General features: G+C 40.3%; 2 pseudogenes; one reads left to right on the forward strand and one right to left on the reverse strand.

The window, feature by feature from the left end:
• Positions 1-13,830: 13,830 nt before the first annotated feature.
• Positions 13,831-15,010, reverse strand: LOC101700005 (mortality factor 4-like protein 1 pseudogene; annotated as a pseudogene).
• A 252-nt stretch (positions 15,011-15,262) lies between these two features.
• Positions 15,263-15,729, forward strand: LOC101699649 (small ribosomal subunit protein uS17 pseudogene; annotated as a pseudogene).
• The last annotated feature ends 5,143 nt before the right edge of the window (positions 15,730-20,872 follow it).

The following is a 20,872-nucleotide window of genomic DNA, read 5'->3' on the forward strand; positions in this document are numbered from 1 at the left end:
GTACCAGGGATCGAACTCGGGATCTGTGCTTTCGAGCAGGCAGTGGAACCACTGAGCTAAATCTCTGGCCCAAAGTCCTTAGGTTCTTAATAAACAGAATGAAAAGACAATATTGTTTTGTTTTCTTCATTTTTGGACTGATACTTTCATTCATTCATTTAACAAAAATGCACCAAATTACTGAGCCCAACAGTTATGAAGGACTGAAAGAAAGCCACTGGGTCTAGAACACAGTGAGAGGAAGTGAGTTATTGGAAGAGACTGGAAGGCTAATATTGGAGCCCCAGGCCATATATGAAACTTTTGTTTTTATCCTCAGTGGAAGATAAGCAGACAGAATTGTCGTGAGATGGTGGTAGAAAATCCATAGGCCTATTTCATTACTCACCTTTCTCCTTTCTGGACACAAAACCCACACCCACTACTTAAAGGAGGAGAGGTTTAATGTAGCTCATGATTTGGGTAATTCAGTCCATAGTCACCTGGCTCCAAGGCAGGAACTTCATGGTGGAAGGGCTTGGCAGAGCAAAGCTGCATAGTTCATGGCAGGAGGGAAGCAAGCAGGGGACTAGTGCCAGAAAGAATTGGGTGAGAGATCTTATATACTACCAAAAGCCATACCTCCATCACCCACCCAGACACACCCAGGAGTGTGCTCTACTCATCTGCTAGGTGTTTCTTAATACAATGAAGTTGACACATCAGGATTGAAGGTCACACTTTGTGTCAGCTAGGGAAAGTGAAGGAGATGTGGTATATCGAATTTTTCACCCTTCTCTGCATCCACATTATTGTGCTCTCACTCACTTTGGGCTTGATTATGGGGCCTGCCTCAGCCAATGACATAAACAGAAATGTCAGCACGTCATTTAAAGCCTAAGGAGGCTTTGAGTATTTCCATGTGTGCTACTGAGCCTCAGCCACAACAATGAAAGGAACATGCCCAGACTGGCTTACTAGCCTGGAAGGATGGGAAATACGTGGAATAGAGCTACCCCATGGATCTACATTAAGAATCACAGTTTATCTGGGCTGCTGCAATCTAAAACAGATTTGCCCAATTGAGCCCAGCCTGAATCAGCCAAAATTCAACTTCCAGATAAATGAGTAATAATAAATGAATGTTGCTTTAAATATAGAAATTTGAAATTGTTTGTCACTCACCAATAACTGACTGATTCCAGAAGAGTCAATGATTACTCTTGGGCTTTCTGCTAGCAAAATTAAATGGACGGTGGTACCATTTACTTCAGCTAATCCATTTTCTATCTCAAAGTCTTTCTCTGCTGGCCTAATTTTCCCAGTTCTTTTCCTGCCTCATCTACTTATCTCTGTCACATCTACTTAATCTCTACAGGCAAAGGTAAGTAGACAGCCAACTGAGAGGAATGCCCCGAGGGTTGGTGCTATCTATGGATGAACTGTGTGCCTCCAGAATACATATGTTGAAGTCCCAATATAATTGTATTTCAGAATAGCGCTTTTATGGAAGTAACTGAGTTTAAATGAAGACATAAGGGAGAGGCCCAGATCCATAGGATTAGTGTCCTCATAAAAGGCGGAGAAGGCACCAGAAAATCTCTCACACAAAAAAGGAGGTCATCTGAATTCAAAGTGTCAGTGATGGCTACAGGCCAAGAGAATAGGCTTCAGAATGGAACTTACATCGCTTTGGACTTCTAAGCCTCCAGGATTGTGAGGAAGACATTTCTGTTGTTTAAGCCACCAGATTCACGGCATTTTCTTATGGCAGCCAACGTATAAGAATACAGCAGTTGTGAAATTCTGTGAGAGAGTGGAAAAGTGGTTGGGTGGATGGAGGTGACAAAGGACAACTCTGCTGGGGAAAAGCCATAGGTTGGTCACACGTGGGCATCTTCTTAGAAGGAAATGCCTCAGGCAACTCAGGCACTATTCTGCTGTCATTGGCCTAGTTGAAGTTCATAAAGTGATCATCAACCTTTTTCCAAATTTCTCTGACTCCCTTGATTGTATATATATCACGGCACCATCCACCTGCAGGAAATAATGGATAATAACAGAGCAGGTTAGGATTGAATAAATGACGAGTTTATGCTCCCATGGTTTGGACCAAAATAGAAAAATCTGAGAAGAGAAGAAGGTCAAGAATGGGGTGCTCCACATTGAAGGACTTCATCAGAGGTGGTCTTGTCAGCTCCAAACGGGTGATTTAGAAGGTCTCAGAAAAGCCCACGAAGCCATGCTTTTAATTAGCTCTTCGAGGGACTCTGCTAAACACCTAGAACTGAGAACCATAGATCAAGGCCCACTCTGTTCTGTCAGAGCTAACACCTGAGTTCCAGCAGGGTGGAATGACTTTCCCGCGCTATGTGAGGCTCAGACTTCCAGGCCACTGTTATTTCTTCTCTGTGGACCTCAATTCTCCACCAGATTTCTTTGTCTCATATAGATTTTTTTTTCTGACAGGGTCCTGGGACTTGAACCCAGGGCCTCATGCATCTCAGCATGTTTCTTCTACAATGAGCTACACTCCCAGCCCCATTTGTCTGATTTAGATTTTAACGCTAGCGAGAAAGGTCTGCACTTATCTCCTGTGTTTGTAACATGGCATCAGTTTTACTAGTAAATCTGTATTTATCATACCAGATGATAATCCTAGTTTCCCAACAGTTTATCTTGTATAGCATTCTCATCAGTAGAGAGTTTTCACTGGCTCAGCCTTTATCCTTCTGTCTAGCAGCTTCTTTGCAGAATCTAGTCTTTGGCCGAATATCTTCATATATAATCTGGACTAGGGATAGAAAAATATCCCTATTTTTGTAGAAGATGCTGTGTCAGAAAAAGATAGGCCTAGAATCTGCAAGTCTACTTTAATATTTATGGATGATGCAGAAATGAATGGCAAGACCACTGCATTTAGGAACATTTGAACCTCACTGGTCGTGGAGACCTTAACAATGACACCAAGAATTTTCTCCATTTCATTTCTCCTACAAAATGCAGATCCCCTTGGAATTCATCACAACCATGTGACTTGCTTTAGCTAGGGAAATGTTAGTATAAGCAATGTGTATCGCTTCCTAGTGGAGCAGACACATGAAACTTCTCCATTCTTCATGCTTTCTTTCCCTGCCCCACTGATCCCTGAAAACTTTAGTTGTGGTGATGATGTCAGATTGTGGATTAGCTGCTAAGCAAGGCCATGGAGTAAGTATAACCACCAGCACCTCTTTACTAACCAATGTGAAAAATTTAATGTGAATATGAAACAGCAACAACAACCTCCCCCCCACACACTATTCTGTTTTAAGCCACGGAGTGATTTGTTTACTGCTGCATAATTTAGCTTCAACTGGCTGATGCGCTAGTTAATAAGAAATCTGTACAGGAAAGCAGCAGCTAATAATACAAGCTTTGAGGTGTTATGAAAAAGAAAGATCTGAGAGGACTGGTGTCATCCAATGCTGGTCAACTGGAATAAGGGGACATAGACTGATAGACGGCAGTGGAAAGTTTCAGTAGAAAAATTCATGGTTATACACTTGGAGTTGAAATGTGAACATGTTCAAAGGCAAGATGCCAAGCACTCAAAGGCAGTTGGCTGGAAAATTGAAAGTATAGCTTTAGTAGATAGCCAGTTGACCGGGAGGAATTGTCACAACCCTGCAGTTCTGTTGATTGAAAAAAATGCAAGCAGAGAACTGTGGCAAATGAAAAGCATGTCTGTATCATGAGGTAATTGTTACATTGCTTTCTGCACTGACCAGAGCTCTAACAGAGAGCTGGGGCTGGCTCCAGGCTCCATCGTTCAATGGGAATTGAGAGAGTGTGCAGAGAGTTCAGAGCAAAAGCAGAAGAGTCATTCAGTGACCAGCAAACAAGAGCTAAAGAACCTGGGATTATTTAGCTTAAAAAACAGATGCCGGGCCGGGGATTTAGCTCAGTGGTGCCACCGCCAGCCTCGAAAATGCAAGGTCCCAAGTTTGATCCCCGGGACCAAAAAACAAAAACAAAAACAAAAAACAAAAAACCAGATGCCACATGCGCGACTTAAGTGTCAGCATTGATTTCAGAAGAGCCACCGCATAGAGGATGATGGGCTGGTTTGTGTGTGTGTGTGTATTTCTGTTGGCAAGGACACAAAAATTATGGGCTTATTAAACTTGAAGAATTTCCCAACCCTTCCTGTCAGGATAGGAGAAAGGATAGCTTTCTCTCTGAAGGAGTTTACAAAGATCAGTTTTTCTTTCAGTATTTCTTTGACTGTAATGGATTTCCTGGGTCCTTCCTGAAGCTAAGGGATGGAAGGTTCTCAATCTCATGTCTGCTATGATCTGGATGATGTCCAGGGTGGGACCTCTTCCCAGGCATGCTAGATTGACATTTTGTACAACTCCCAGCATCCTGCTGGAAGCTGCATCTTTTTCGTTCTTCTCAAGGGAACACATGAGATAAAAAGCCGTGTGTGATCAGGATAATCTCAAATCTTCTTTAAAAAAAGATAAATGTTTTGTAAGTGTCAGTCTTTTAACTATTATTTGTAAAAAATAACGAAACACGACCATTTGCATTTATTTAACATATAGTGTATGTGTGTGTGTAACAGGCTATCTACGGCTAAATCAACACATAGTCACAATTCCCTACAATAGATTCCATTCTGTGGGAAATGTGACCTGCTCCGAGGCCTGATGAGCCTGCACATGGAAAGCACATGCCAGCTGAGACACACAGGAAGAGCAGTGGAAAGTCAGCCAAGAGAAGAGGTGGGCAACAAGGCAGGGGAGCTGGGTGTGCGAGGGCCTGGGGGTTGGAACAATGCAGGGGAACCCAGAAAGAGGAAGAGATCTGAACACAGCACCTGAGGAGAGTAGGAGCCGGTGAGGGGAGGAGCCAAAGCTGGTACACAGGAGGCCAGAACCTTTGGGGTCACATCCCAGGAGTCGGGTGGGCCGTGGAAAGTTTCGGGATTGTTTCAGAATGATCATGCTGTGGAAAATTGGTTTGGTGGATCTCGAAATTAATCTAGCCCAAATTTAAATCTATTACTAGTTAACTTCACTGAATCTCAGTTTTTTTAATCTGTAAAATAGAGATATTTATGTCTATCTGGCAGGGTGGTTCTGAGGATACATTTAAATAGTGTATGCAAGGGCCAGGGATTTAGCTCAGTGGTTTGCCGCCTGCTGGGCAAGCGCAAGGACCCAAGTTTGATCCCCAGTACCAAAAAAAAAAAAATAGTGTATGTAAAATGCCCCAGAGTGTCTGATACCCTGATATAGGTGCTCAACAAACATCGGTTCCCTTCTCCACAAATTCATAATAAATTAGCAAATGATAAATGGACTTGACATGGTGAAGAATCAAATACATGTTTTGCTTGAAAGCAATTATCAAATGTAGTATCTACAATCCTTTTAAAACCGTAGAGACCAGACTAGATTTTCCTTCAGTCCTTTAATCATCTTTGCGGTTCTTTGCAGAACTCTCTCCAATTTTCAAAATTCCACTTCAATTGTGGAGACCACAGCTAGATTAGTCACCGTAGAGAACTCATTATAATTAGATCAACACTGTGCAGTCACTTGGGCGGCTGGTTCAGCCATGTAAACCCAGTCAGCTGGTCCCCATCGACAAATAGGTTGTATTCCAGGAGTTCATTAGTAAGTTGGTTGTTTGGAATACAGAAAGCCTTTCCCCATAGAAACAGAATCATAGATGGTGGCTTGTTTCCCAGCCAGTGCACAAAAATCTATTTAATGCACATGCAGCTGAATCAGGGCTTGGCAATGATAGTTCCTCAAGCCCTTGACTTGCCTGAGTCCCAATGGACTATGCAATCCCAAGGAGCGCTGAGAATCTCTGAACCCTAAGGAGGCAACCCTGAGCCCTCTGAGGGAAGTGAGAACCAGGATGACACTTGGTGAGTGAGAATAATTGTCAGTATAATCCTGAAGATCACCTCTTTGAAATGGCCCTTTATCTGCAAATGTGTTTGTTATTATATAAGAGCTTTATGCACCCACTATGTGCTTGATTCTTTACCAAAACTACCTAAATTATCTTTAATCCTATAAGAAAAATCTTACTCCTGACACTCTTTTAAGAAAAATTTTAGACTTTCCATTTTACCAGTATCTTCAGGAGATTGTGCCTGGCCCAGGGTCAGGCAGGTAGAAGGTGAGAGAGCTGGTGAGGTAGCCCTGACTTTCAGGCTTGCAAAACTGAGATCTTTTCCCTGCGCACCACTGCCTCCCAGTGGAATATTGCTAACATGTCGTAACATCACTAAACCAACCAAGTTTATTCTCTCTGAGCACAGTAACAAGTTCTGCATTCATCTGCTCAACAAAGAATCTTTCAGTGCTTTCAATGAGTTAGGCCTTGGGAACACAAAATCAAATTAGACTTGGTGTTCTCACTGCGTGGCTGGGAGAAAGAACAAGTAAATCAATGACTGAAATCAACAAGACAGTAACACTGTCAAATTGAAAAACAAAAAGATGACACAAAAACAAAGAGAGGTGGACTGGTCAGACAAGAGCGGTGGTGGTGGATAAGAAAAGGTTTCTGGAGGAGATGAGCTGCGCTGAGCTTTGAAGGATAAACTGGGGTTAGATGCTAAGTTACCATGACCAAAGGGGGCCCAACGCAGAAGGCACAGCAATGTTTAAATGTGCAGGACAGGAGACAGCAAAAACATACCGAGCGTTTGTTTGACTCGACACCTTCTGTGATAGATCAGTATTATGCATGACAGAGAAGCTGATGGCCTATCTTGTGAGCAGACAAACGAAAAGTATACTTTAGCATAGCTTTGTATTTTAAAAATAATATTGACGCTTTTAGATTTTTTTAAAGTACTGGGGGATGAACTTGGGGAGCTCTAGCACTGAGGTGTATCCTTTCTTTTTTAAAAAAATTTTTATTTTGAGACAAGGTCTCACTAAGTTGCCAAGGCTGTCATCAAACTTGTTTTTTTCATTCAGGAATTTTATGGGTACATTTTAGTAATTTTACGGGTACAATATGCTGACATTCACTATTGGGAATTTGTACCTTTACATAATATATCTTGCTTCTTATTTTTTTTTCCCATTCCCCTGCCTTCTCTTCAATGCCTCCACCTCTCCCTATTTTTTTTTATTAAATTCTTTTATTGGTACATTGTAGGTATACAACACAATTACATTTCTCATTGGGAATTGTACCTTTACATGACGCATCTTGGTTCTTATTTTTTCCCCATTCCTAGCCCTCCCTTCACCCCCTCCACTCTTCCCTATTTACAAAGACTTTATTTCCATTTTTTCCATTTCTCATCATTTTTCCTTTCCCTTCTTTCCTTTCCCCTGCCCCTCCCACTACCCCTACCCCTTTGGACCTTTTCTTCCTCTTTTACATTATCGATTATTCATTCTAATCAATGGTACATTTTAGGTATACAATATAATGACATTCATCATTGGAAATTTGCACCTTTACATAGTCTCTCTTGGTTCTTATTTTTCACCCTTGCCCAGCCCTCCCTTCAACCCCACCAGTCCTCCCTATTTACAAAGATTTTGTTCCTATTTTTCCATTTTCTCATATTAATCCCATTCCCTTCTATCCTTTCCCCTAGCCCTCCCATTTCCTTCCCCTTTGCCCCTTTTCTTCCTATTTCACATTACCTATTATACATTTAGTCCTTATTTACACTTTCAGTTTCTCACACCAGAGAACCTACTCAGTATTTATTCATGTGTGTCCTATTTATTTCACTTAAGAGTATTGCCTCAATGTGCATCCACTTAGCTATAAATGTCTCTAATTTCTCATTTTTTATGGCTGAGTAGTACTCCATTTTATAAAAAAACCACATTTTCTTGATCCAGTCTCCAGTTGATGGGCATTTGGGCTGTTTCCAAGTTTTAGCTATTACAAACTGTGCTGCTATGAACATGGGTGCACATATATCACTGTGGTATGATTCTTTTAATTCTTTGGGGAAGATCCCCAGCAGTGGAATAGCAGGGTCAAATGAGACTTCCAGTCCTAGTTCTTTGAGGTATCTCCATACTGATTTCCACAGTGCTTGCACCAGTCTACACTCCCACCAGCAGAGGAGAAGGGTTCCTCTTTCCCCACAGCCCCGCCAGCATTTGTTATTGGTTGATTTCATGATAGCAACCATTCTTTCTGGAGTGAAGTGGAATCTCAGCATTGTTTTCATTTGCATCTCTCAAATGACCAGTGATGTTGAGCATTTTTTCATGTATTTATTTGCTATTTCTACTTCTTTGTCTGAGAAATGTCTGTTCATTTCAGATGCCCATTTCTGGATTGGGTCTTTAAATTTGGGAGGTCTGATCTTTTTAAGTTCTTTATAGATTTGAGATAGTAGACCTTTGTCTGAGGAAGAGCAGGTGAAGAGTTTTTCCCACATTGTGGGGTGTCTCTTCACACTGCTGGTGGTTTCTCTTGCTGTGCAGAAGCCTTTGAATAAGAAGAGATCCCACTTTTTGATTGTTTGTGCTAGTTCATGGGCAACTGAGGTTTTGTTCATAAAATCTATTCCTACACCGATGTCTTCAAGGGTTCTACCTAACCTCTGTTCCAACTGGTTCAGAGTTTCTATTTTAATATTTAGATCTTTAATCCATTTTGATTTTAGTTTAGTGCATGGTGAGAGATACAGGTCTAGTTTTAATCTTTGGCAAGTTGAAGCCCAATTTTTCCAGCACCATTTATTAAAGAGGCTATCTTTCCTCCAGTGACGGTGTTTGGCTCCTTTATCAAAGATGAGATGGCTGAGTGTGTCTGGCATTGTTTCTGCATCTTCTAATCTGTTCCACTGGTCCTCAGGTCTGTTTCTTTGCCAGTACCATGCTGTTTTTATCACAGTAGCTTTGTAGTATAGTTGTAGGTTGGGGATTGTGATACCCCCTCCCATGTCTCTGTTACCTAGAATTGCTTTTGCCATTCTGGGTCTCTTCTTCTTCCAAATGAATTTTTGGATTGTTTTCTCAAGGTCTATGAAGTATGCCACTGGGATTTCAATTGGAATTGCTTTAAATCTATATAGCAGTTTTGGAAGTATGGCCATTTTCACTATATTAATCCTTCCTACCCAGGAGCAGGGGATGTCTGTCCATTTTCTGATATCATCTTCAATCTCTCTTTTCAGAGTGCCATAGTTTTCAGAGAAGAGGTCTTTGATTTCTTTCATTAGGTTGATTCCTAGGTATTTCTGTTTTTTGGATGCTCTTGTGAAAGGAATTATTTGCCCTATTTCTCTCTCAGTGAGTCTGTCATTGGTGTAGAGGAAAGCTATTGATTTTTGTGTGTTGACCTTGTAACCAGCTACTTGACTGAATTTGGTTATTAAGTCTAGAAGACTTTTGGTGGAGTTCTTGGGGTCTTCTATACAGAGTATCATGTCATCTGCAAATAATAACAATTGGACTTCTTCATTTCCTATCTTTATTCCTTTTATTTTTTTCTCTTGTCTAATTGCCATGGCTAATGTTTCCAGAACTATATTGAACAAGAGTGGTGATAGTGGACATCCTTGTCTTGTTCCTGATTTGAGTGTGAAGGATTTCAGTTTTTGACCATTTAGTATGATATTGGCTGTTGGTTTTTCATAGATGGCCTCTATCAGTTTGAGGTAGAGACCATCTATTCCAATTTTTTGTAGGGTTTTTATCATAAATGCATGTTGGATTTTGTCAAATGCTTTTTCTGTGTCTATGGAGATAATTATATGATTTTTGTACTTGGCTCTATTGATATAGTGTATTACATTGATTGATTTTCGTATATTGAACCATCCCTGCATCCCTGGGATGAATCCCACTTGATCAGGGTTTAGGATCTTCTTGATGATCTTCTGCATTCTGTTTGCCATTATCTTATTAAAGATTTTTGCATCTGTGTTCATTAGTGAGATTGGCCTATAGTTCTCTTTTTCAGTTGGGTCTTTCTCTGCTTTGGGGATCAAGGTGATGCTTGCTTCCAGGAATGAATTTGGGAGTATTGCTTCCCTTTCAATTTCATTGAAGAGTTTAAACAGTAGTGGCAACAGTTCCTCTCTAAATGTCTTGTGGAATTCAGCAGTGAAGCCATCAGGACCCAGGTTTTTCTTAGTTGCTAAGTTTATAATTCTGTTTTCAATTTCATTGATTGATATTGGGTTGTTTAGAATATTTAGGTCTTCTTCGTTCAACTTTGGTAATTCATATGTATCTAGGAATCTATCCATTTCTTCTGTGTTGTCCATCTTATTGGCATATAGGTTCTGGAAGTAGGTATTGATGATGCTCTGGATTTCTGCTGGGTCTGTTGTAATTTCACCCTTTTCATTCCTAATTGCATGGATTTGGGCCTTTTCTTTCCTTTTTCTGACAAGGTTGGCTAAGGGTTTGTCAATTTTGTTGATTCTTTTGAAGAACCAACTCTTGGCTTCATTGATTTTTTGTATTGTTCTCTTAGTCTCCATTGCATTGATTTCTCCTCTGATCTTTATAATTTCCTCCCTTGTATGAGCTCTGGGGTTGTCCTGTTCTTCTTTTTCTAGAAGCTTGAGGTGCAGCATCAGGTTGTTTAATTGGGCTCATTCTGTTTTCCTAATATGCATATTCACTGCTATGAATTTCCCTCCTAAGACTGCTTTCATTGTGTCCCATAGATTCCGATATGTTGTATTGTCATTGTCATTTAATTGAAGGAACTGTCTGATTTCTTCTTTAATTTCCTCTGTGACCCACTGGTTATTTAGAAGTGTGTTGTTCAATTTCCACGAGTTTATGAAATTTTTTGAGTTTCTTTTGCTATGGATCTCCAATTTCATCACACTATGATCTGATAATATACAGGGGATAACTTCAATTCCTTTGCACTTACTTAAACATGTTCTATGTGTGAGTATGTGGCCTATTTTGGAGAATGACCCATGTGCAGCTGAGAAGAATGTGTATTCTGATTTTGTGGGGTGAAAGACTCTGTAAACATCTATTAAGTTCATTTGTTCAAGAGTTCAATTGAGTTCTAGTATTTCATTACTTATTTTTAGTCTAGTTGGTCTATCTATTTGTGACAGTAGGGTGTTGAGGTCCCCCACTATAATTGTATTAGTGCATATATGACTTTTCATGTCTGTTAGTATTTGTTTTATATAGTTGGGCATGCTAGTGTTTGGTGCATAGATATTTATGATTGTCATCTCTTCCTCTTGGAGTGTTCCCTTCACAAGGATGTAGTGTCCTTCATCTCTCTTAATCAGTGTTGGTTTGAAATCTACTTGATCTGCAAAGAGGATAGCTACTCTTGCTTTTTTTTGGGTTCCCGTCACATGGAGTATTGTTTTCCATCCTTTAACTTTCGATCTATGAGTTTCTTTTGAATTAAGTGTGTTTCTTGTATGCAGCATATTGTTGGATCTTGCTTCTTGACCCATTCTGCCAGTTTATTTCTTTTAATTGGTGAATTGAGACCATTAGCATTGATGGTTATAACTGATATGTATTGACTTATCATTGCCATGACTTTTTCTTTTTGTTGGATTCTCCCTCTTTGTATTAAATTTCTTGTCATGCCTGATGGATTCATTCTGCTGGGCTTCCTGGGGTTGTGATCCTCATTGTCTTTTCCTAGGATATTGTTTAAAAATTTCTGGAGTGCTGGTTTGGTGTCCATGAATGTCATCAGGTGCTCTTTGTCATGAAAGTATCTTATTTCTCCATCAATTTTGAAAGATAGTTTTGTAGGGTACCTAAATCTGGGTTGGAGGTTGTTTTCTTTTAGGGCCTGAAATACTTGACTCCAGGCTCTTCTTGCCTTGATGGTTTGTGTTGAGAAGTCTGCTGTGATTCTGATGGACTTTCCTTTGTATGTGATTTGTTTCTTTTCTCTAAGCGTTTGTAGGACTTTGTTCTTCTGTTGGGTTTCTGGAATCTTAACTATTATACACCTAGGTGTAGATTTTTTTTTTTATAATGGCTAGTTGGAGTTTTACATGCCTCACTTATCTATATGTCAAGTTCTTTTCCCCCTTCTTGGGAAGTTTTCTGCCATTACTTCTGTGAACAACTTTTTTATGACATTTGCACTCTGTCCTGTTTCTTCATTGACTCTGATTAGTCTTATGCTATTCTTTTCATTGTCTAGCAGCTGGTGGATTGATTTCTTGTGGTCCCTTAGTATTTTTAAGAAATTTTTTTTTTCCTGGTCACTAATTGCAGTCCTGTCTTCTATATATGATATTCCATTCTCACATTGACTCATTCTGATGCATAAACTTTCAATGTTCCTCGGCTCCTCTTTTTTTAAAATCTGTGTCTGCTCTAGAGTTATTAATCATTTCTTGTACTATGGACACAACCTCTGTCGTTATCTGAGAAATAATTTCTGATTTCATTTTTTCCAGATCCTCTTTTGTTGCCAGTTCAGGCAGTCCAGGTGATTATCAGATTGTTCCATCTCTTTACCCCTTGGGGGGTTGCCTTAGGTGATCTGGAAGTCTGGTTTTGAGGCTTGTTAATATGTTTTCTTATTTCAACAGATGTTGAGGCAACTTTTTGCTCACCCAGTGGGCTTCAATTCTCAGCAAACCTAAGAGAGGCCTTCTCTCTGCTGCTTACCACTGCACCAATTCCTGTTAGAATAGTGGCCTTCTGGATCCCTGAACTGCCCTGTTGTCTGGGTGGGGTTCTGGCTGGGACCTGCATACCCTTGGGATGGTATCTACGCATGCCTCTGATTGAGGCCTGCACTCCAGCATAGCTGTTGTCTGGGAGGACCTTTGGCTGGGAACTGTGCACCCAATTCCCTGGTGTCTGAGGCTTCTGGCTGGGGTCTGTGTGCACTTATTGATGGTATCTGGGTGGGCCTCTGGCTGTTGCTTGCCTGTCTGCACAGCTCTTTTCCAGGCGGACCTTTGGCTGGGGCCTGTGGGCCCGAGCTGCTGGTGTCTGTGAGTGGGGGACTGGCTGGGACTGGCTCCTACCCATGCCACCCTGGTCCACGCAGGTTTCTCACTGGTATCTGTGTGCACTTACCAATGGTATCTGTGGTGGCATGGCCTCAAACTTTTGATTCTCCTGCCTCAGCAGCTTCATCCTCATCCTCAGTCTTTTTCTTTTTTCTCTCTCTTTCTATTTTTTATTTGTTTATTTTTTTGTGGTATCAGGAATTGAACTCATGACCTTGAGCTTGCCAGTCTTTCTTATTTAGAAAGAGTCTCTCTAAATTGCTAAGTTGCCCTGATGGATTTAAATTTGTGATCCTCTTGCTTCAGTCTCTCAAGTGCTGGGATTATAGGCATGCACCACTACATCCAACTACATTCTTTTTTTTTTTTTTTTTTGAAATTTAAGGAAAAAATTTATTGAAGATCTGAAAAACAATTCCTAAAAGATTGACCTTTCCAGAAAACTGTAGCTACACAATGCATTGCGTCTATCGTGTTAAAACGTGCATTAGAGACAAATACAAAAACCATGAAACAATTCACCATTCTTCAACAATTTGAGCAAAGAGAAAATGCCTAAGGAACAACATGAATGACTTGCAAAGGATGGGCTCTTTAAGCACCGTTTAAAAAAAAAAAAAAGCACAAATGGATGAGTGTGTTCAGTTATATACACTGAATTGGATCTTTGGCACTAGGAATCAGAGCATTTTGTTGTATAGCATTAACATGTATTATAAAAGTGTGTAGTGTCAAAGGAATAGAACCACCAGCATTCAAAAGCAGCTTTGTCAACTAGGCAATAAAACACTACACCATGTCTCTTTGTTGTCCATCATTGAATACACTGGTAGCAACTTTGAAATGAAAAGAAAAAAGAAAAAAGGAGCTGCAACCCCTTTTATTTTCTCTGTTTAAAATCAAAACAAACATCAACTCTGTTGTACACTAACATCTTCAAAGTACATCATTTGTACAAGAGAAGGACTAGGAACAAAACATGTTGACAGAGATCCAAACACGAGTGAGAGCGCCTCACACTGCTTTCCGATGGTACTCAGGAGGGGCCACTTCATAATCACTGGCACTAAACAAAGTTGTTGAATTCTTCGCCAGATACTTGAGGAAATCATGAAGATAATTCAGTAATAAAGCAAGGCTCTTCTCATCCAGAGGTGTGTAGGCCAACGTAGCTCCAATTCATACAAATAATCTCAGTAGATGTGGTGCTCTGTACACCTGTGACATGGGGGCATCAGGGTGATCGGCAAGGATCTCAGCGTACTGTGGTCTCTCAAATTTGTAGAGGAGCTGAGTGCCCAGCATCGCATTGAAGTATTCTTTTATCCCTGCTACAACCTCATTAACAGCATACTCCTTATTATCCGTATTTCCTCGAGATTTCTTATAATTTGCATAGTCCTCTAGAATGGAATCCACATTCTTCTTGGCAGGAAGGTAAAAGAGCTGTTTCTGTCTGGTAATTAAGTCCCAGTCATCAACAAGCCACCGTTTTAGCTCTTCAGGGATCTTTACTTTAACTTCAACTCTGTTCATAAATGTTTCTTCATTTTCAACAGTAGGATCTACCTGGGCCCTCTTCTTCCGAGCAGGCTGAGGTGTCTCACTGGTACTGCCACCATCTCCATTACCAGGGGTTTTTTGTTTGTTCTTTTTTGTTTTCACGTCAACATTTTTCTGTTGCAGACCAGATGTCTTCTTTCCTGGAGCAGCCCCTCTCATCTTTCCCTCTGCATACTGCTCCCGATTAGCTTTTTGAAGTTCTTGCTGTTTCTGTAGATTGGTGTCCACATAGTTGAGTCCTCTGCTTTCTGGAACCCATTCGTCCCAATTTTTATTCCAACCACTGTAATGTATAAAGTATTTTACTTGTTTGTCCTTTATGGCAACCTTTACACACTTTGCTTCATAAAGAAGAGGCCCATGAAAGCACAGTACTCGTTCACCCTCCTGGAACTTGGGCTTCGGGTCCTGCTTGGGCGCCATTTATAAGTGATTCGCCGCCTCCTTCTCCCACCACCCCCGACTACCGCCCCCTGCTCTCTACCCCACCCGAGCTCCCGTCAGACGCGCTGTCCAGCACAGCCGCTCTACATCCTGGGCCCGATTTGCCAGCGCCCGAAGACCTCACAGCGCCGCAACCCCCAACTACATTCTTTATGTATTTAAAAATACTACGTGTTGGGCCAGGGATTTAGCTCAGAGGTGCAGAGCCTGCCTCGCAAGTTCAAGGTCCTGAGTTTGATCGCCAGTATTAAAAAAAAAAAACTATGTGTTTTTCCTCCCTTTTTTCCAGCAGCCAGAAAGATGGCAGACATTCAGACAGAGTGTTCCTACCCAAAGCAGCCAACTATCTTGCAAAAAAAGAAGAAGGTCCTGCCGGGAGAAAGTGGCAAGGAGAATCTCCCTCCATACAAAAAGAACACTGGTCTGGGCTTCAAGAAAGGTCCAGAGAGGTCATCAAGGGCTCTTACATTGACAAGAAATGCCTCTTCATTGGTCACGTCACCATCCGAGGGCAGATCCTGTGGGGACCAAGGTGAAGATGCAGAAGACTATTGTCTACTGTGGCTATCTCTGCTACATTTTTTAGTCCAATTGTTTTGAGAAGCACTACAAGAACAGGCTGTACACCTGTCCCCTGCTTCAGGGACATCTGGTTCAGTGACATTGTCATGATGGGTAAGTGTACGACTCTGAGCAAGATGGTGTACTTCAGTGTGCTCAAGGGCACCAAGGCCACCAGCACCAAGAATCAGTTCCAGGAGTTCTGAGATGGTCACCTGGTCACTGCCAAAGAGAATAAGGTGTTTTTCACATACATACACTGCATTTTTCTTTCTGTGAACTGTTAACATTTTGTGTTGATTTTACTACTGGGTGCTGGTCTCTTAAAGACTCTTGTAGCTTGGCATGATGATGCATGCCTATAATCCCAGTTTATAATCTAGGAGACTGAGGAAGGAGGATCCCAAGTTCCCAGCCTGGGTAACTTGACAATTTAGCAAGAACTTGTCCCAAAATAAAAAATGAAAAAGGCTAAGGATGTAGCTCAGTGTGAACTTGGGTTAAATTCTGAGTATAGAGAAAAAAAAAAAAGACAAGGCTGATTTGTAAGAGGTCTTTTTTCTTTTTCATTTTTGTGGCACCCAGGGATCAAATCCAAGACCTTGCTCATGCTAGGTACTGTATTCTATTAGTGAGCTACATCCCCAGCCCACATCTTTTAATTTTTAAGAACATCTTATAAAAACCTTCTGAAAACCCTATAATTATTTTAAAAAATAGTGTCTAGGGCCGGGGATTTAGCTCAGTGGTTCCAGTGCCTGCCTTGCAAGCGCAAGGTCCCAAGTTTGATCCCCGGTACCAAAAAAAAATAGTGTCTAATGTCCATTTAAATCATCTTTGCAGCTACCATGTATTTCAGCTGTGTAGTGAGTGTAGTCATGCTGTAACTGCAGTTCCCAGCCTATGTGTGAGGAGCATTTGGTCCTGCAGTTAGGAGGCAAGGGACAGGCTTTCTGGGTGACCACAGGCAGAGAGGGGGCTCCCCCTGCTGTGAGAGAAGTCTGAAGAGGCTGAGGGCCACTGCCTGGGGCTCTATCTAGTAGAAGGGGGCACATCCACACTGGCAGGACACAACAGAGAGTGTCAAGGATGGAATTCAGTCTTCTGCCCAGCGTGACCACAGTTTCCTCCTTGTCTCTATTGAATGTGGACTCTGAGCAACCAGTAGCCCTGGTGCTGAGCTTGAGGGTCCTGGGAGGCCTGATGCAGGCCCCACCAAAACCACTGTGGGACAGTAAGCTCAGGAAGAACCAACAAAGCAAAGATTCACACACAAACTCCCAACCAGACAAAATTCAATCTGCAGAACACAGCCTGCAAACAGATGCCAAAGCACATGAGGAAAATGAACACCCTCAAGTGGCAAGATGATTTAACAGCTGATAAATAAACAAACAGCCCAACCGCTGGCATCCTCCAACCCAAAGCCCTGGAGTCTATCAGTACTCATCACATTATGCCTTGAGCTCTGTTCAGTCATTTGGCAGAGCCCCCAGTTGTCCGTCACTCCTCCTCACCTGCCCTCCTTGTCCCCAGCTGTTGATACCTTCCATTCCATCTTGGGTCTTGAAACCTTTGCAATCAGCCCTTGGGTAGGTATTAGCAACCCTCTTTACACCTTTTGCCTCCTTCCTGAATGTTCTCAGCTTCTTGCTCTAAACAAAACATGGCTCAGCCTTGCTGCCCTCTCCCTGACCCCACTGTACCACTGAACCTAGGGCATCCTCTTTCATCCTCCCTCAAGATTCTGGCCCATTTCCCATCCTCCCTAAACTCCCCAGCTGTCATCTCATGTCATTGGACTATCACTCACCACCTACAGTACCTTGTTGGTACAGTCATCAACTGGCCCCAGAGTTACTCCCCTCATGTTGCCATCATGTTAACTTCTAGCTCACTGGCAGTCTCTCCAACACCCTCCTGTCTTTAATCCTGGTGATCTTAACACACACATTGCTGACAGTTTTAATACACAGGCTTGAACTTCCTTTGTTATCTCCTATACCTCAGCTATGGACCTCAGGGTCATTCTCTAGGCCTGATCACTTACCAATAACTGCAACTGTTCTGAAATCTCAAGGCAGGCACTCCGCTTGCTAAGCATGACCTCCTGTTCTCCCTGTTCTCCTTTTCAGACACTCCTTGTTCTCCTTTTTGCTCTTGACACTGGAAACCTGTGCCTTCTTTCTGTCTTAAAAATTAATCTCACCAGGGATTTACCAATTTTATCTTTTCCAAGAACTTATAAAGTTTTGACTTTTTCTACCCTTTTACTTTATATATTTCTGTATCCTTATGTTGTAAAAACAATGTTGAGGATGTGTGTGTCTGTAAGTCTATCTAGCTATACCTAATAGCATAGCATCAAATTATGCAAAGAAAAATTGCTCATATATCCAATCTGACAATCTCTGTTTTTAATTGCAGCATTTTGTCCATTGGCATTTATTTATTAGGGATTTGGGGGAGGGGCTTAAAACACTTTCTTATAAGTACATTTTTTTCCTTCTGCTTGTTCCATGTTCCTTTCCTTTCTTCTGTTTTTTAGATCAGCAAGATTTTTCATTATTCCAGTTCCACACCTCCATTACTTAGGAAATTGTATATTTTTCAATTATCTGCCCCCTAGATAATGACCATAATGACAATAACATGCTTTTTTTTTTTTTGGTACTGGGGATTGAACTCAGGACCTTGAGCTTGTGAGGCAGGGTGCCACTGAACTAAATCCCCAGCCCAATAGCATGCTTTTTGACTTTTCAAAGTCTGATATGAATTGATGTTTTACTTCTTTTCAGGTAATGCCAAGAATCTTGGAATACAGTGGTACCTTGGTTCATGATTCTGGTCACAAACTGAACTAGACAAAAACAGAATCAAATTTCCCCATAAGGTCAACATTAAACCTAACCACTGAATTTGATTTGGTTCTCATTCAACTAGGTTTGTGACCAGAATCATAGAAAGAATCAAGTTTGTGAACTGAGGTACCACTGTACTTTATTTCTATTTACTGTGCCATCTAACTATTTTTTTGCTGTTTTTGTCAGGTATTTTTCTCTCTGTTTTAACCCTCAAAGTTATTTTTGTTGTTTTATGTCATCAGTGTTCACTTAGATGTATCTATATAGCTACCATCCATTGCTTCTCATCTTTTCCAGCATTTCCAACTTTTCATCTTTTATCTAAAAACAATTTTCAGGATTTTTATGAAGTCATTGTCCTACAATGATAAAAATTAATGTAGCTTATTCAAAAATTATTTTGTTTCATATTTGGTTTTGAATCGAGGCAGGCAGTGGAACCACTGAGCTAAACCCATGGCCCCTATGTTGGAATTTTTTTGTTGTTCATTAATGTTTTTCATTACTTTGAAGATATTCCATTGTCTTTTGGCTTCCATGATTTCTGCTGAGAAATCAACTGTCAGTTTAATGAAATGCCTTTGAATTGAATTTGTCTTTTTCTTTCTTCTTTTTTTTAGTGTCCCATTTGGAATTTTTAGAGGTTCTTGATTCTGTCTTTCATTTATTTTTTAGCTAGGTTCTAGCAATTATCTCTTTAAACATTGTTTTTGTCCCCCTTCTCTTTATGCTCTCCTTTTGGGAGTTACATATGTTGATCTTTACTGACTGCTCTTGCCTTTTTTCTTTTCATCTGTATTTTCCACCTATTTTTTTCCCTGTGTTCTTTGCTTTGAATTTTTCTCATTATCTTCCAGGACATAAAAGCTTTCTTTTATCTACTGTTAAACTCAATCAATTAAGTTCTTAATTCAGTTTCTGAATTTTTCAGTTACAGAATTTCCATTTAAAAAATTTTGTACTAGAATTTTCAACTTTATCTTTGATCTCTGAAGATAGAACCCATAGTTAAAGTCTTTAAGAAAACTAATACTTGAAGCCATTGTGGAGTCTGTTTATATTGTCCTTTGTCTTTGCTGTTTTGTGTTCGTGTTGTCTCATCTCATGTGCATGGTTATTATTATATGCCACATATTTTACTTGCAAAACTATTTATAGAAATAGTCAAGAGAACTTGGATGATAAGGCCATCCCTCTGAAATGATTTATATTTCTAGTGCCTAGGATTTATATTTCCAAGTGCTAGGATCACTAGCACTAATCAAATTGAGAAACTGAGATGATTAGAATGTAAACTTTAGTTCCCAGCAATGGCCTATGTATTTCAGTTTATTAAATCTTCTCAGACATAGTTTTTTAGGGTGTCAACCCAAAGTGACAGGGTTTAATAGGACCTACTCGGTTAGTGGACTCTAAGTTCCAGTCCCTGGTTCTTTAGCACCAAGAGGCTGACAAAAGTATAGATCAGCCTCTGGTCCCTTAGCAACCATCCTAGTGTCACTCCCTCAGTGTCTATGCTTCCTTTGGATAATGGACCACTAATTCTTTACTCTCTTGTTAACTCTCCTCTGCCTTATAGCAGATGATTCTTATACTTTTTTCAATTTTTCCAGTTGTCCCCATGTCTTTTATGTTGCCCTCATGTCTTTTATGTTGCCCTCAATTGTTTATCTGAAACATTTAGTTTGTCATTATCTTCCCTTATCAGAGATGGAAGTCTCTGGTATGTTTAATTGCTGATAATCTCTGTCCTCATTATTCCTAATTTTATACTTTTCAATAAAAGTCTCAGTTGTTTTTACTTCAAGATAAATAAATCTCTATCAATTTGAAATTTTTAATTGCAATGTGATTACTCTTAAACTTATAAATTAATGTAAAGAGAATTTTTGATGAATAACTTCAATGCTAATATAAAATCTCTATAGATTGTATCATTTAGAGATATAAATAATCTTTATCCTGTTGTATAAAGGGTGAATTGTTGGAAAAGTAAACAAATAAAATAATATAAGGAAAGCAGTTGGAACAGTGTCTGGCTCAATAAATGATAGTTGATAATCTTTGTAATTCTTTTTCTCTTTTTTCCCTTTCATTTTGTTCTAGTTGTCTTCTCTCATACATAGAAAGTCACTAACTTCTTTGGCCCAGTACTGAGGATTGAACTGGGGCACTCTATCACTGAGCTATATCCCCAGCCCTTTTTATTTTTTATTTTGAGACAAGGGTCTTGCTAAGTTGCCTAGGCTGGCCTCAAACTTGTGACCCTATTTGCATCAGCCTTCCTATTGCAAGTAGCTAGGATTACAAGCATGAGCTACTATATCTGCCCAAGTGTTGTTTTAAAAATATATGTATATTTTAAAAATAGTATATGTCCAGAAAATTACACAAATCATAAATGTATCTCTTAGGAAATTTCCAGTAAGTTAGAAGAGCAGAGGAACCAGTATTTAGATCACAAACATCCCACAAACTCTCCTCT

The sequence above is a fragment of the Heterocephalus glaber genome, unplaced genomic scaffold, assembly GCF_053883595.1.
Source record: "Heterocephalus glaber isolate CG9 unplaced genomic scaffold, H.glaber_assembly_v1.0 deba00001553, whole genome shotgun sequence".
NCBI lineage: Eukaryota > Metazoa > Chordata > Mammalia > Rodentia > Bathyergidae > Heterocephalus > Heterocephalus glaber.